At 40.4% G+C, this 12,809-nt stretch overlaps 1 protein-coding gene across 2 annotated transcripts in view; it reads right to left on the bottom strand.

Annotated features, from left to right (window-relative positions):
* CUNH10orf71 (chromosome unknown C10orf71 homolog) overlaps nt 1-12,809 on the bottom strand; it is an 87,116-nt gene that overhangs the window by 37,112 nt on the left and 37,195 nt on the right. The window lies entirely within an intron of this gene.

Genomic DNA, 12,809 nt, shown 5'->3' with positions numbered 1-12,809 from the left:
TATTTAACTCTTCTCACTTCTGATACTGTCATTCCCTCCCCCATGGCCTCCCCACATCCCAACCTCCACCAAACCCTGCTCGCAGCTTCACAGAGAAGCCAGGGACTATATTAACCTCTTCCATAGACATTTGTCTCAGAAGTGAATAATGATCAGATTGGGCTTCCCTAAGTCTTGCATCCTTGCAAACTCAAGTAAATACCACAGCCCCAATTAAGCTGTTAATTATCAATAAGTGATGGTAACAGTGCTTACATTTCATCCCAAGAAAGGCTGACAGGGTGATGGAATGACCTCTTAATGCTGATCAAAAAGGATTCTGTGGGGGAGAGTCCTTACAGACAAAAGATATCTTGTAATTTTACTAATGTTGCCTAAATGTTGCTGGATTGGGATCCTACCAATGACCTGGGAAATGTAAAAATCCTTTAGTCATGGAGAAAACAGAACTGTACACATGTAACAGACTAGAATGATCTGTAAGATTCTTTTCAGCCCTAACCGTTCCATGATTCTATGATTCTGTGAAATGAACCCTTGCCTCCCTTAATTACAGTGTCAGATCACCTGAACATGTGGATGACTGAGAAATCTCCCATTCTCAAGTCAGAAATTTCCCACCACTAGGAGGTACTGATTCAGGGTTTTATTCATTTTGGGCATCAGGGAAATAAATCTTGAACAAAACTCTCTGCTGCATTCACTGCTAGGTGATAGTACAGCCAAAGGAGTTGAAAGGAGAAGACAGAAGCTCAGAAAAGGAGAAAATGGACAATTAATACTGAAGATCCCAAGAGATGAGAATGGATCCAAGTAAGACAACAATACAGCAGTTCCAGCCCAGCCTGCATTTCCAGGCAGGTGTTATCAAGGAATGGACTTCCTTAGGTAATCAAGAAGAAAAGCATGGAAAAGTGCTGTAAAAGTAAGTTACTGGAGATGAAAAATTATTCTTGAATATGACATCTAGGTATGAATCTACTCAATCTATGCCTCAGGAGAGTGAAGACCCTCAGAAATACCTCTGCTCTGGTATTTCATAGTGGGAGGCACAGAGCACAGAGAGGCTGTTGGAAAATGAAGAACACTGAACACCCTGCAGAGTCAAACCCAGCAGCCACGGGGCACAGGGACTTCTGTGCAGACACTGAAGAGATGACAGATGGCTCCTGTCTGTTCAGCACTGTGTAATAAAACCAACTGAAATGCTTTACAGAAAGGCTGCCAGTCAGAACCTAAAGCTGTGTGCTAGAGGAAGAAACAGCCTCGCAGGCTGGAGGAGTGGCACCTCTGCAAAGACCACTCTCCCTGACATCCCAGTAGTTGATGGTGGCATTTAAGGATACTCATCACCAAAAGGGGATGATTTTGATTTTCTGTGGCCAAAACATGGATATGTATATGTGATCTCTTCCTCACTCCTCATCCTGCAAACCCTTTCTTTGCTGAACCCATGAAGAGATTTGGTGTACATGAGCAGGCTCGGGTTACAACAAGCCCAGAGAGAGAACAAGAGCTGAAGTGAGGCAAAAGTGTACTTCAGATTGCCCTGGAACACAGAAGTCCTAAGTTTAGATGCATATATGTACACTGAACAGACTTATACAAACCCTGCAAAATTCACACCAAGAGTCCTGAGGTAATGTTATGTGTACTGTTTCCACCTTTTCCCTCAGGGAGAAACAGATGACTTTGTCATGATGGTACTTGTGCCTCTTAATAGCAATCCTGAGAACCTACATTCCACTTTCTGTTTTCCCCTCCCTGATGTTCCTCCTCAACCAAAGTCCTCAACGGCATAGTTTTGGAATGACAAATATCTGCTTAGGCTTGAGTGACTGCAGTAACCTCACATTCCCTTTCCTGGTGCAGCTTGCATATCACAAATTCACATAGCTCAAAGACAGCCCTCGAATACTTCAAATGCTGGTTCTGCTCCTTTTCCCCACAGCATCAACACCTTTAAGCAACCCTTCCATCTGATATATTTTTGATTGACAAACAAGGAGAGTGACAATGGGGAAGAAAATCAAGAAACATGTTATGGCCAAGTGCTTGATTTCTACAGAGTGGTGAAGACCAAAGAATACATTACCTTCACATAAGCTGCCATCAGTGGCCACCTCACATTTATTGTCCACCACATAAGGCTTTTAAGGACATCTTCAAATGAATCTCATTCACAAAGTTCTCTGTGAGAGAGGAATCAGGAGTGCAGGAGACCACAAGCTCAGTAGATGGACAATGCAGGGGAATGGCATCTACCTGAACTTGTGAGGCACCTACCTGAACTTCAAGGATTTAGTGGAAAAGGGAGTCTTGTTTCAGATCCCTCCCATAAGATTAATCTGGGTCGTGATGTAGGCAGATGTTACTAATGTAGTAAAAGTTGAATGCCTTGGCTGTCATTTGATCCCACATAGTGATGATTTTACTAGCAAAGTGCCTATGCACTGAGATGATGTTTCTGCTAATTGCCTATCATTAACACTGCTTCCATAGGAAAGACTTCAGGACTCATCCGTCAGAAAGACAACATCAGGTAAATTCTATAACCTAATGTAAGTATCTTAAACCATAAGGTAGGTGCTTAAATTCCTGTTGAAGGAGTTATAACAGATGTTTACCTCCCTAAATCTATATATAAGAGCTTAAAGAAAGCAGCGAGGTAACTAGAAACATATTTAATTCTCCAGTTTCAGGCATCTAAATTTGAATTTTGGTGCCCTTCTTCCTTGTTTGTTCATAAACATCTCTCCACTCTCTCTGCTTGGCATGCCAGAGCTAGGCAGGCATAGTCCCACTGTGCAGAGACTGAGATTTTTGAAAAGCCTGTGTTAGAAGCCAAAAGCTTTCAGCTTTCCACAGCACCATGCACAAGAGCAAAAGGGCTGTCCTCATAGGCAGGTAATGTATCTGGGGGAATCTGCATGGAAATTAATGCTGAATGGTTGTTTTATTTTAACTTGGTGTTTATGAAGATGGCTTCTAATGCTTTTTAGTGTTTGTTAGATGAAAAAAGAGAAAAACTACACCATTCTACCCCAAAATAGAGGATTGGTTGGTTTATGCCTATTATATTCCATTAAAGATGCAACATCTGCTTTATCTCAAGAGAAGTCCCAGCTTCTTTCATGCCTTGTGTAAGCATAAATATTAGTCAGCATCAAAATGGAATGCAGTTAGGTCTAATGTCATGTCACCAGCATTGCTCATATTATAAAGAAAATAAGTGGCAATTACTTTTAATCGGAACTGCATAGTTTGTTCAAGTAGCTCTGCTTTCTGTGCATTCAAAATTTGCTTCCAGCAACAGATTTCAAGAGTAAAGTACAACATGTTTGTATACGCAAGGAATAATACAAATACACTGTAGGAGCCTCTTTGTCCACTGTTGACTAGTCACAGCTGTTCTTGACCAGCTGTCTGGCATCAAATGCTTCCTATTCACTAAAACAAACAAACACATCCCCAAACATACAAGCCGAACATTTCTATCCAGAAACTTAACAGACTTTCTTGTGGAAGTTACATATCTGGCATTTCATGTCCCCTCTTTTGATGGTTGAATTGACTAGTAAAAAAAAAATAATCCTTGAATGCACCAAATTTTGGCTATGCTAGTGCAATGGATCATTCTGTCTTCTGGCTACAGCACATCGTAGGAATGCAATTCATCAGGTGACCCAGCCAAGAGAGGATAACAGGGACATGAACCACCTGAATTACCGTCCTTATAGGGCACTGCATCTATATTCTCAAAAAGGAACAACTGATGTTTCTCAGGGTTTCATTCCTGGTAGAGAAGTCCAACCTTTTCACATTTATGGCAGAGTTTCTTCAAAGAGTTAATATTTCTAAAATCCTATTTCACACCTGGGAACAGAAGAGACAAAAAAGTTTCTTCCACTCTAACACCCATGTTCTTTAGTGGGTCATTTGGAGGAAACAACTTGCAAACAAGTTTCTTTTTTTCTGCCATGAGGAAACTAATTTATCCTGCTCAGGGTGAAAGCAGCAATGGACCCTAAGCCTTCCATAAATTGCCTAGCCACTAAAGCTGCAAAGTGACTTCAGAAGAGCATCATATATTTATAGTCCTCTGTACCTCTAGCAGCTGCTATGAGCAGTGTGTTATGATACCCATTATTTCCTGAAAATATGTTATTACTGAATGCATATGTTACTTTTATCTTTAGATATGGCCCAGAATTTGCTACATCACTGGTTTTAATCTGCCAAGTGGTCGTGCCCACTTAAACTTATTCTCACCTTTATAAAGTTGGGGATTTGAGATAAGCAGACAAACAATGGACAAATTTCTTTCTACTATATCAGAAAGACGTAAGGACATTTGTGCACTTTGGAGGTACCTAGGGACTAAGGGGAACTGCAGTCAGAAAAACTTCTACAAGAGAAATCAACAACAGAATCATAGAAAGATAAATTCTCTCCTTAAATGCTCTATCCTCAGAGCCAGATACCATGCCTTTGACACCACTATTCTTGAAATTCTAATAAACCACTTAAACCACCGCATAGTGAAAAGCTTCCTGCACATTCAGCACTCAGCACAGTAAGTGACCTTTTTGCTACTCACAGAGGCCAGCAAGTGTAGATTCTCCTAGACCAATGAAGGGAGAAGCCAGAGAGGTAATCCTGGTGTCCTGCCCTTCCTCTGTGAAACAGTGAGGCTGTTCATTCAAGCACCTCCCTACACTGAAGTTGTTGCATGGAAAGAAATGGTCTCTGTGACTGTATTAGCAAAAATGGTTAAAGTAAGTTTCCCGGTTCTCCTACTACTTTCAAAACTGCATCCTGTCCTATGCATGACTCAAAGGACCTATTTCACTTTCCTGACACAAGCATAATTAAAACAAGACAACACACACACATAGACAAGAGTACAGCACAAGATCACCTCCACAGCAACTGAAAGCAAGGAAAAAAAAAAGGTCAACTCTGCCATCTTCTTCTCCCACCCTCCCTCCTTGACTCTTCCCTTCAAAGCCTAATTGATACATTAAAAATAAGTATTATTATATGTGAGCAATTTATTTTTGCCATGTTCTTATTGGTCACCCTTAAAACAAAAGGTTACTTAGTACTCCCAAAAACTGTTAATATCCCAAATAACTGAAGACATGGTACAATTACAAGGCAAACACAAGAAAAGTCAAAGCTAAAAGACAGGAACTGTGATTACACTAGGTGTTCTGTCTTGCTCAATTCATGTCCTACTTTCAATTAGGTAAGTGCTAATACATAAAACCTGAAGTGTTTTAGGAAAACGACTATAGAAAGGCTGTGTTTTGGTTATGGTGCCATTACTTTCATATCATTTGACTTCCTGGGAATCCTTAGGTTTACTGTTGCAGCTTTTTGCATTCATATTCTTGCAAACACTGGCAAAAGATTATGCTCCATCTCCTGAGTTAGCATCAGGTGAAACAGGTTTATTTTCAGAGATGAAGAGCAGAAAATGATGCAGCAGCAGCAGCAGGAATTTAAAGTGAACAGGATACAATCTGAGAGTGGCAAGGATCTGCCTCTCAGTCCTGAACCCTGAACTGCAGAACTGTCAACATCATCTGCAAAAGGCAAACTCAAGTTTTCTTAGAATGACATACTATCTGAAGAGGGCTAAACAAAATACTGTGCCTTTGTAGTTACTTCAAAATTTCTGATGGCTTAAATACCTCTAAAGTATAACTGTAGCTAGAGATTTTCTCTGCTGTTTAGGTTTGGGTTTTTTTTCAATGACCACAATGCCCTTGGAAATGTTTACCGTATTTTACTGATATAAATTACAGTGGTTTCACTTTAACAAAGTCCAACATGCTTATACAGAATAGAGATGGACAGGAGATGCAAGAATATTGGATGGAAACTGGACATACTTTACCATTTCTTTTTCTTGCTCTGAAATTTCCTGGCCACTGCATTTTGCTCTGCCACCACACATGCCACCTTCAAAGAGTAAACAGCCAGCCATTTTCAGAGGCTGCTTTCTAAGTTATCATCACACACGTCAAAGGTATTTTAAGATACAGCTGAGTGTATCAGAATGTGCAACAATGACAAAGCTGGGCTGCCTGGCATGTTTTGTTCATGCCGTATGAAAACCGACATAGGAAAAATTCCAGCAGTGCTGCCTCAGTAAAGGAATTTTATCAACACAAAGTCCTCCAGTGACTGAGATGCTTGATAACCAAAGGAGCAGACAACATCATCCAGTGAGTACTGGAGCCATAATTTAGGGTCACACAGCCCTAAACTCACTGCTCAGAGAGCCAAAGTCTCCCCCAAGGACTTTGATCAGTTTTGTGGGATTGTTTCTTCCTCCCATAGCATCCCAGCTCCTCTGGCACTTTTACAAATGCTACAGTATCTCCACTGTGACTTAGTGCTTCAGAGAATATACAATATGTGGAAGAATCTCCTCCTCCAGTAGCTCACTCAGATAGATTTGAGCAATGAGACAAACAAAATGCAGAGAGATTTTCCCACAGGAGGCTGAATGTACTAAAACCCACACACTCTGTCACTTCTCTCCTTTAGCAGACTCTTAACTCCAGCCTGGAGCTGACTTGTACAAAGAGGAGCTGTTAGCCAAAGCGAGCCAAGGAAAACAAGCAGACACTTTCCTCCCCAGCCAAACCTGGCTTTCTGACGGAGTTGGACAAGTGGTGAAAGGCACCTGCTGATGCATGGGAGCAGCTTTCTGGGATTAATACAAGTTTGTTCTGTGTTTGAACAGGTGGTAAGTAATAAATAAGACCTGTTAGTCCCAGTGAATGATGGACATAAAGAGATATCTTGAATAACTGTCTTCTTCACTCTGCCTCATTCATTATCCATTTCAGATGAGGTGAGAATCTGTCCTTGAAGTCAGGTGGAGATGGGACAGGCAGGACTGCTTACCATGGGACCATGCTATTCAAGTCCAGACTATCATGGAAATATGCAACAGGTTGAATTAACATACTCTATATCTGAAATTTTACATGGTAGAACAAAGTAGCATTTCCAAAATGCTTGCCTCAATGCAATACAGTTGTTCTATTGATTTTTTTTTTTTTTGGTAGTGTTACCTACATACGTGTTTGTGTTTTCAATAAATAAAGAAAAAGGCAGATGTGGTTCTCTGATTTTGTAAGAGCATCAGTTCGGGCATCAGCAGCAGAGCTAGGCTATTGAATTTTCCATACTGTAACAGGAAAGTTCCTGTGAAACCATTCCTGTGAGCTGTGGTTCACAAATACATATGAGGCTGTTTACAATGTTTAAGAGTCAGCAAAGATTATCCTAAGAACATACTTATAGTCCTACATGAACTAGCTGGAGATTGATACCTCTCCTTGAAACTTTTTAGCTGAAACTAGAAAGGAATTTAAATCCACACATCTTAAGCAGAGTGAGATGAGATGAGATGAGAAAAAAATACTGCATTGCTGATGCTCTCTATATGCTATCTTGAATCCTAGCCTGTGGGAAATTAGGAGACTGAAGGAAAATGCTAGAGACACACCTGCTGCAATGGCCATGCAGCAGCCCAAGACTCAGACAGGAAATAGCTTGCAACCTGGCTAGCTCTAAGCAGATGTCTGTTCTGTCACCAAACACATAGCATGGTGAAAAAACATATCACCTTGACCACAAGATCACTTCCCTGAAAGCCCTGCTACACTGTATGTAAGTGCCAAAGCTCTCCATCTGAGGGGTGTCAGTACGGGAAAGCACACTGGAGACAAGGAACCACAAACACTCCTGTTGTCTGTACTCCAGTCTGAGCTACAGATTTTTCCATCATGAAGCAGCATCAGTAGGTTCCCCAGGATGCCAGACCATGCCTGTGGCAGAGTGGCAGGAGCCCAATGCTCAGCCTAGAATGAATTTGACAGTTTTCATGCAAATATTAGATACACACAAATTTCAAACACAAATTAGCCATGTTTCCCCAAAAAAGGTTTACTTTTCAACTCAAATTTATGTCTGCCTACCCATGTTTCATCCCAGCACATAATATGCTCACTGTTATGTGTTAAGCCAAAAGATATACAGCTTCTCAAAATTCTGGGCATCCTTCACCATGGAAGACATTGCCTTCTGTTGTAATATCCTTTTTTCCTGCTGCAGCATAACACAGAGTCAACAGAAGTACAAAAACCAATGTGCTTTACTGGGAAGCAAGCAATAATGACACACAGATGCAGAACACCTGAATGAATAATCCAAATACATCTGGTATGGAAGAAATGCGGCTCAGTAAAAGTCGTAAGTTCCATGAGGGACACCACACAGTTTTATAAACCTAAGAACAGAGCAAGATCTGGGGCAGGACATCTGCAAATGAATAGATTGCTAGCTGAGACATGGACTACTTCAGCAGTTTCTTTCCCAATGTACACAAGAGACTCAAGTACACATGTCCCAAGGCTTTTTACTTTGTCTCCTTGCACCTCTCTGAGTTGGTAACAGGACCAAGTTATAGCGTCCTCCAAGTAAAATCCAGGAAAGGTGTTTTTAAAATGTAGCAACACTTCTGTAACATAACACATTCTTTCACACTGAAAAGGAAAGGGAGATAGAGGGGAATAAAAAAGGAGAAAGACTGAAATGCTGAATGTTTTCCCACAGTATTATTTAATGTCAAGGGAGGAAAGCATTAAATAACTGGTGCAGGCGTGTTTCCCTTTGTTAACACACCCGACATCTGTGATCCTCCTGCTTGCCGAGATGTGCAATCCCTTCCAGTTGTCCCAGCAGCTCAGAGTCCTGACAGAGGAGGAGATGGAGAAAATAGCAAAGGAAGAGCAGCTGTGAGTTTTCAAACATAGTTGCAATTTGTTCCGGATGCCCATAGCAAAAGCACCTTGATTTTTTTATCAGTAACCAGCCCAAACACGTTTTCTTCAATTTGTTCTACGATGTGACATGACATGTTAATGGAAGGCAGAACAACCACACGCACCAGACTGCCAGAGGTTGTCTAATTTCCATTGATATCCACCAAGCAAAGTGCACAAAAACTTCCAATCTTTTTCCAAGAATCTTTTTCAATTGGAATCAAGGTGTTCTTAGCCACATTCTGAAGGCATATATTTGAGCCCAAGGGCTTCATTTTTGTGGTGATGAGCTCTCATCAAGAGCTGCTAATGGAACAAAGGATATGACACCTTTGATCAAGGAACTGTTTCACTTCATGTCTGCCTGCAGTGGCCAACACAGAGGATGCAATGTTTGCATGGGTCAGTCCATAACGGAACATTCTGCTCATCTGACACGTTTCTTTTTGACTCCTCACTTTGGGACTGACATACATCCCATTGCACTGGAGTTACCTCTTTCTTTTCAAATAAGTTGGACTGCTGTTATTTAAAGACATTTTTGACGTTTGTCTGTCTCATTTGTCCTGCTGGAATTCTTCATTTTACAACATTTGCTGTCTCTCCCCATGCTAATTTTTGTTGGATTCTTTAATTCATGCTGTCTATAGCTCTGTTATGATTCCTTATATTGTGGCCACGCTGAAAGTAATCTGAATTTCCTCCTCGCTACTTAATCCCCCAATGTGCTGCATCCTTTGCCTTTTAAGGACCTACTCCCACAAAATCATGCAGGCAGTCCTGATCCATCAGCTAACTCCAATGAGAAAAGAGGCCCTACTGTGGGTAAAGGCTTTGGAGAATTTGCTCCTAAATGCCCAGATCCCTTTTCTAGTTAAACAGCATAATTCTGGGCACATCCACAAAAACAAACTGTGTTACATGAGTCAAAACAAAAAGGGAACAAGCACTTGCATACCTAGATCCCTCAGAATCTTTTAAGAGGATGTCCTTTATGAACCCACAACTATCCTGGTACCCTGTGCTATGAAAAGCTGCTGCATTAATCTTTGCTTTGAGCTATTTAGTGCCATCTGAGTCCATTTTTTGCTCATAGGATGAATTCCACAGAGAATCAAAGTTGGCCAGGACAGATTTCTTTTGAACCTCAGATGGAAGAGAAGGAACAGCATTTTAGTGTGTCTCTAATTACAGCCACCATGACAGTTCATATGTGTAGCGATAAAAATAACCATAAACCTACCTAATCATTAAAGTAAAGCAAACAACTCCTCTCTGTATCATCATGCACAGGTACTGGAGTTGCTAATAAACCAGGAAGAGCACTGAGGCACTGGAGGAGCATCTTTCCTATCTCCACAGTTTCTTAAACAACTTTAGAGGCATATTTTTATTAAGTATATGAAAGGCAGATGATCTTAAACCTCAAAAAGAGTCTGTATAATAATCGTGTGCTCTTCTAATGCTCTCCAAAGACCTATTCAGAGTCCATTCTGAAAGACAATAATATATCAAGAACTTCTGCAAACTTCCTCCTAATGAACACATGCCAATTTGAGACCAAGAATTCTGGCCTCGGAGGACAAAATAACCACTGCACTTAGTCTCTGGGTGTTTTGCTACTTTATTTCAGAGTGATTCAAAATCTAATTAAATTTCTAAACTCTAATGAAATTACAGAAGAAAAATCATTTAGGATTATATTATATACAATTACTCACAGCTGAAAATTACAGTTAGCCTCTTTCACCAGGATAGGGTCTCCTGAGAAATCCTTGTTACTCATATAACGTATAAATCTGACATTACTGCCACTATTTACAGGTCGAAGGTAAAAGCAGAATTAATTAAACATATATATCCTGCCCAGTGGCTGGATGGTGAAGAATAGAGGGAGGGCTGATAATGATGACTGTGCTTGAAACCCCAGTTCCCAGTCCGGTCAAGAATCAGAATAAAGCTACTACAAAGCAGGATTATATTAAGCCTGGCTTATTCTGATCAGTGCTTTTCCTCACTGGAAATATGCTGTGAATGAGAATAGTGAAGTGTACACAGTCAGCAGTGGGCAGTCAGCTAGCCAAGCTCTCTGAAGCATTTGTGGAGAAGTAGCAATGGAATAAACTGAACAGTTTGACAGAGTTCAGCCAAATACTCAGATGTTTTGTTCCTTCTCTGAAATACAAAACCCACTTGAGACAACTGACTTGGGCCAGGAGAAACAAACAAAAAAACCAAACCCCAAAACAAAACAAGAGAGTTGACATTCATGTTAGTCCTTCTGTAAGAGGTTTTCAGGAACCTTGGAGCATGGGATCATTTGCAGATGAAACACGTGAGGTACAAAAACACTGGAGGTTTCTTACAAGGATCCTGATCTCTTCCACCCAGCTGGTACAGAGATTTTTGTCTGCTTGGTTTTGGTGTTTTCAACTCTGATTCCATAGAGAACCAGGAGTAGTGAAAAGCAAAAATGAACTACACACCCATGCATATGTACACACCAACACTCACTACTTGTCAAAACATTAACAAATACTTTCTATGGTACCTATCACAGTCAGTTGTACTTACACTTCACATGGCAAAACAGGCCAGGAACTAAGGCCACCTCAGAGAGTACATGGATCATCTTTATATTTTATATTTTTAGTGTCTCAAGAGTCTTATTTGCTGGCTAACACTGTATTTTGCTTATCCCTTCACAAACAACTTGGAAGTCATGAATACAATTTTTCACTGAGTCTGTCAAAGCAACTTAACATTTGTCAACATCAAGCAGTCATTGGCCATACACATGTGCCAGTCACCATCATTCCTTACGGACTACAATGGTCCCATAAAAAACACATGTCTGGAAGGAAGGCCTCAGAACTGTAATTTACTCAGCAAGACAGATATTTCATCCAGCCTTAAGAAGTGAGATTCTACTGAGACCAGATTGCTCAGACATTCCTTCACCAACAGTAGGAAAAAGAAATATTCAGGAGTTTTCTCTCTTAAAACTTCTCACACAAGATGTGTTTCAGATTATTTTGACTGGAGCATATAAACATCCACATGAGCTGAAGACAGACAGTAAAGGACAATTCTAAAGCAGAAAGGCACATCAATAAGCAAGAGATAAAAGCAATATGGAGACCTTCCAGAGATCTGTGCTGCAAAGAAATAAGGCCTGTGTTCTTGTGCTTTTCCCCTCTGAAGGACAGGCCTGAAATGAGTTTGAAGGAATGTGTTCACTTAGCAAAATGCATTAATATTTATTTGTTTGTTTTGCTGTCATTCAGTTGTGGAACAGATTAATTCATTTAAGGAGATAAATTTTCACGAAGAGCAGTGTTTTTTACTCTGATTCAAAGAATAAGCTTGACTTGTATCAGAAACATCATCTGATAGTAAGCCCCTGCTTTTTAGTTCCTACTATATTGAGACATTTTTCTTAGGTAGAAGGTATTTTCCAGGAACTGGCTTGCAGTGGTTTAGCAACCATGGTGAGCTGCTTCTCCTCTGTTCCTGCAAAAGATGATTATCAAAGGGAAATATTCAAACAAGTCCTTTTCTCAGAACACTATGATAGCATTCATGTTGAGTTCAAGAAAAAGCTAGCAATACTGAGAGAGAATGCCTCAGAAAATTCTTCTAAGACAGAAAATCCACTCACTGGTCCATGGATTTAGAAGACTTCAGCACAGACAAATTCACTGTAGTAGGAGTTAACAGTTTCAATTCTGTAAAAATAACTATTAGTGTTTAAAGGCTCCTCAGAGAGCGAAAGAGCTGAACCAGGCTGTGACTGTTGGCTGTCCACCTTCTCCACAAAATATTTTAAAGTGGGGAGTTTGTTTATATGTTGCACTTAAAACCAAAAAAGGAAACTTCCTTTTGCAAATGTAACTACTCAGGATGTGACCACAGTTTCTCAAGAGTCATATGACCCGCTTTAGGTTTTTTTGGTTTGCC

This window comes from Pipra filicauda, unplaced genomic scaffold, assembly GCF_003945595.2.
Source record: "Pipra filicauda isolate LSUMZ 115617 unplaced genomic scaffold, ASM394559v2 scaffold190_size1978887_pilon, whole genome shotgun sequence".
Classification (NCBI taxonomy): Eukaryota; Metazoa; Chordata; class Aves; order Passeriformes; family Pipridae; genus Pipra; species Pipra filicauda.
The sequence above is the reverse complement of the archived record's forward strand: the minus strand, read 5'-3'. Positions and strand labels throughout refer to the sequence as shown.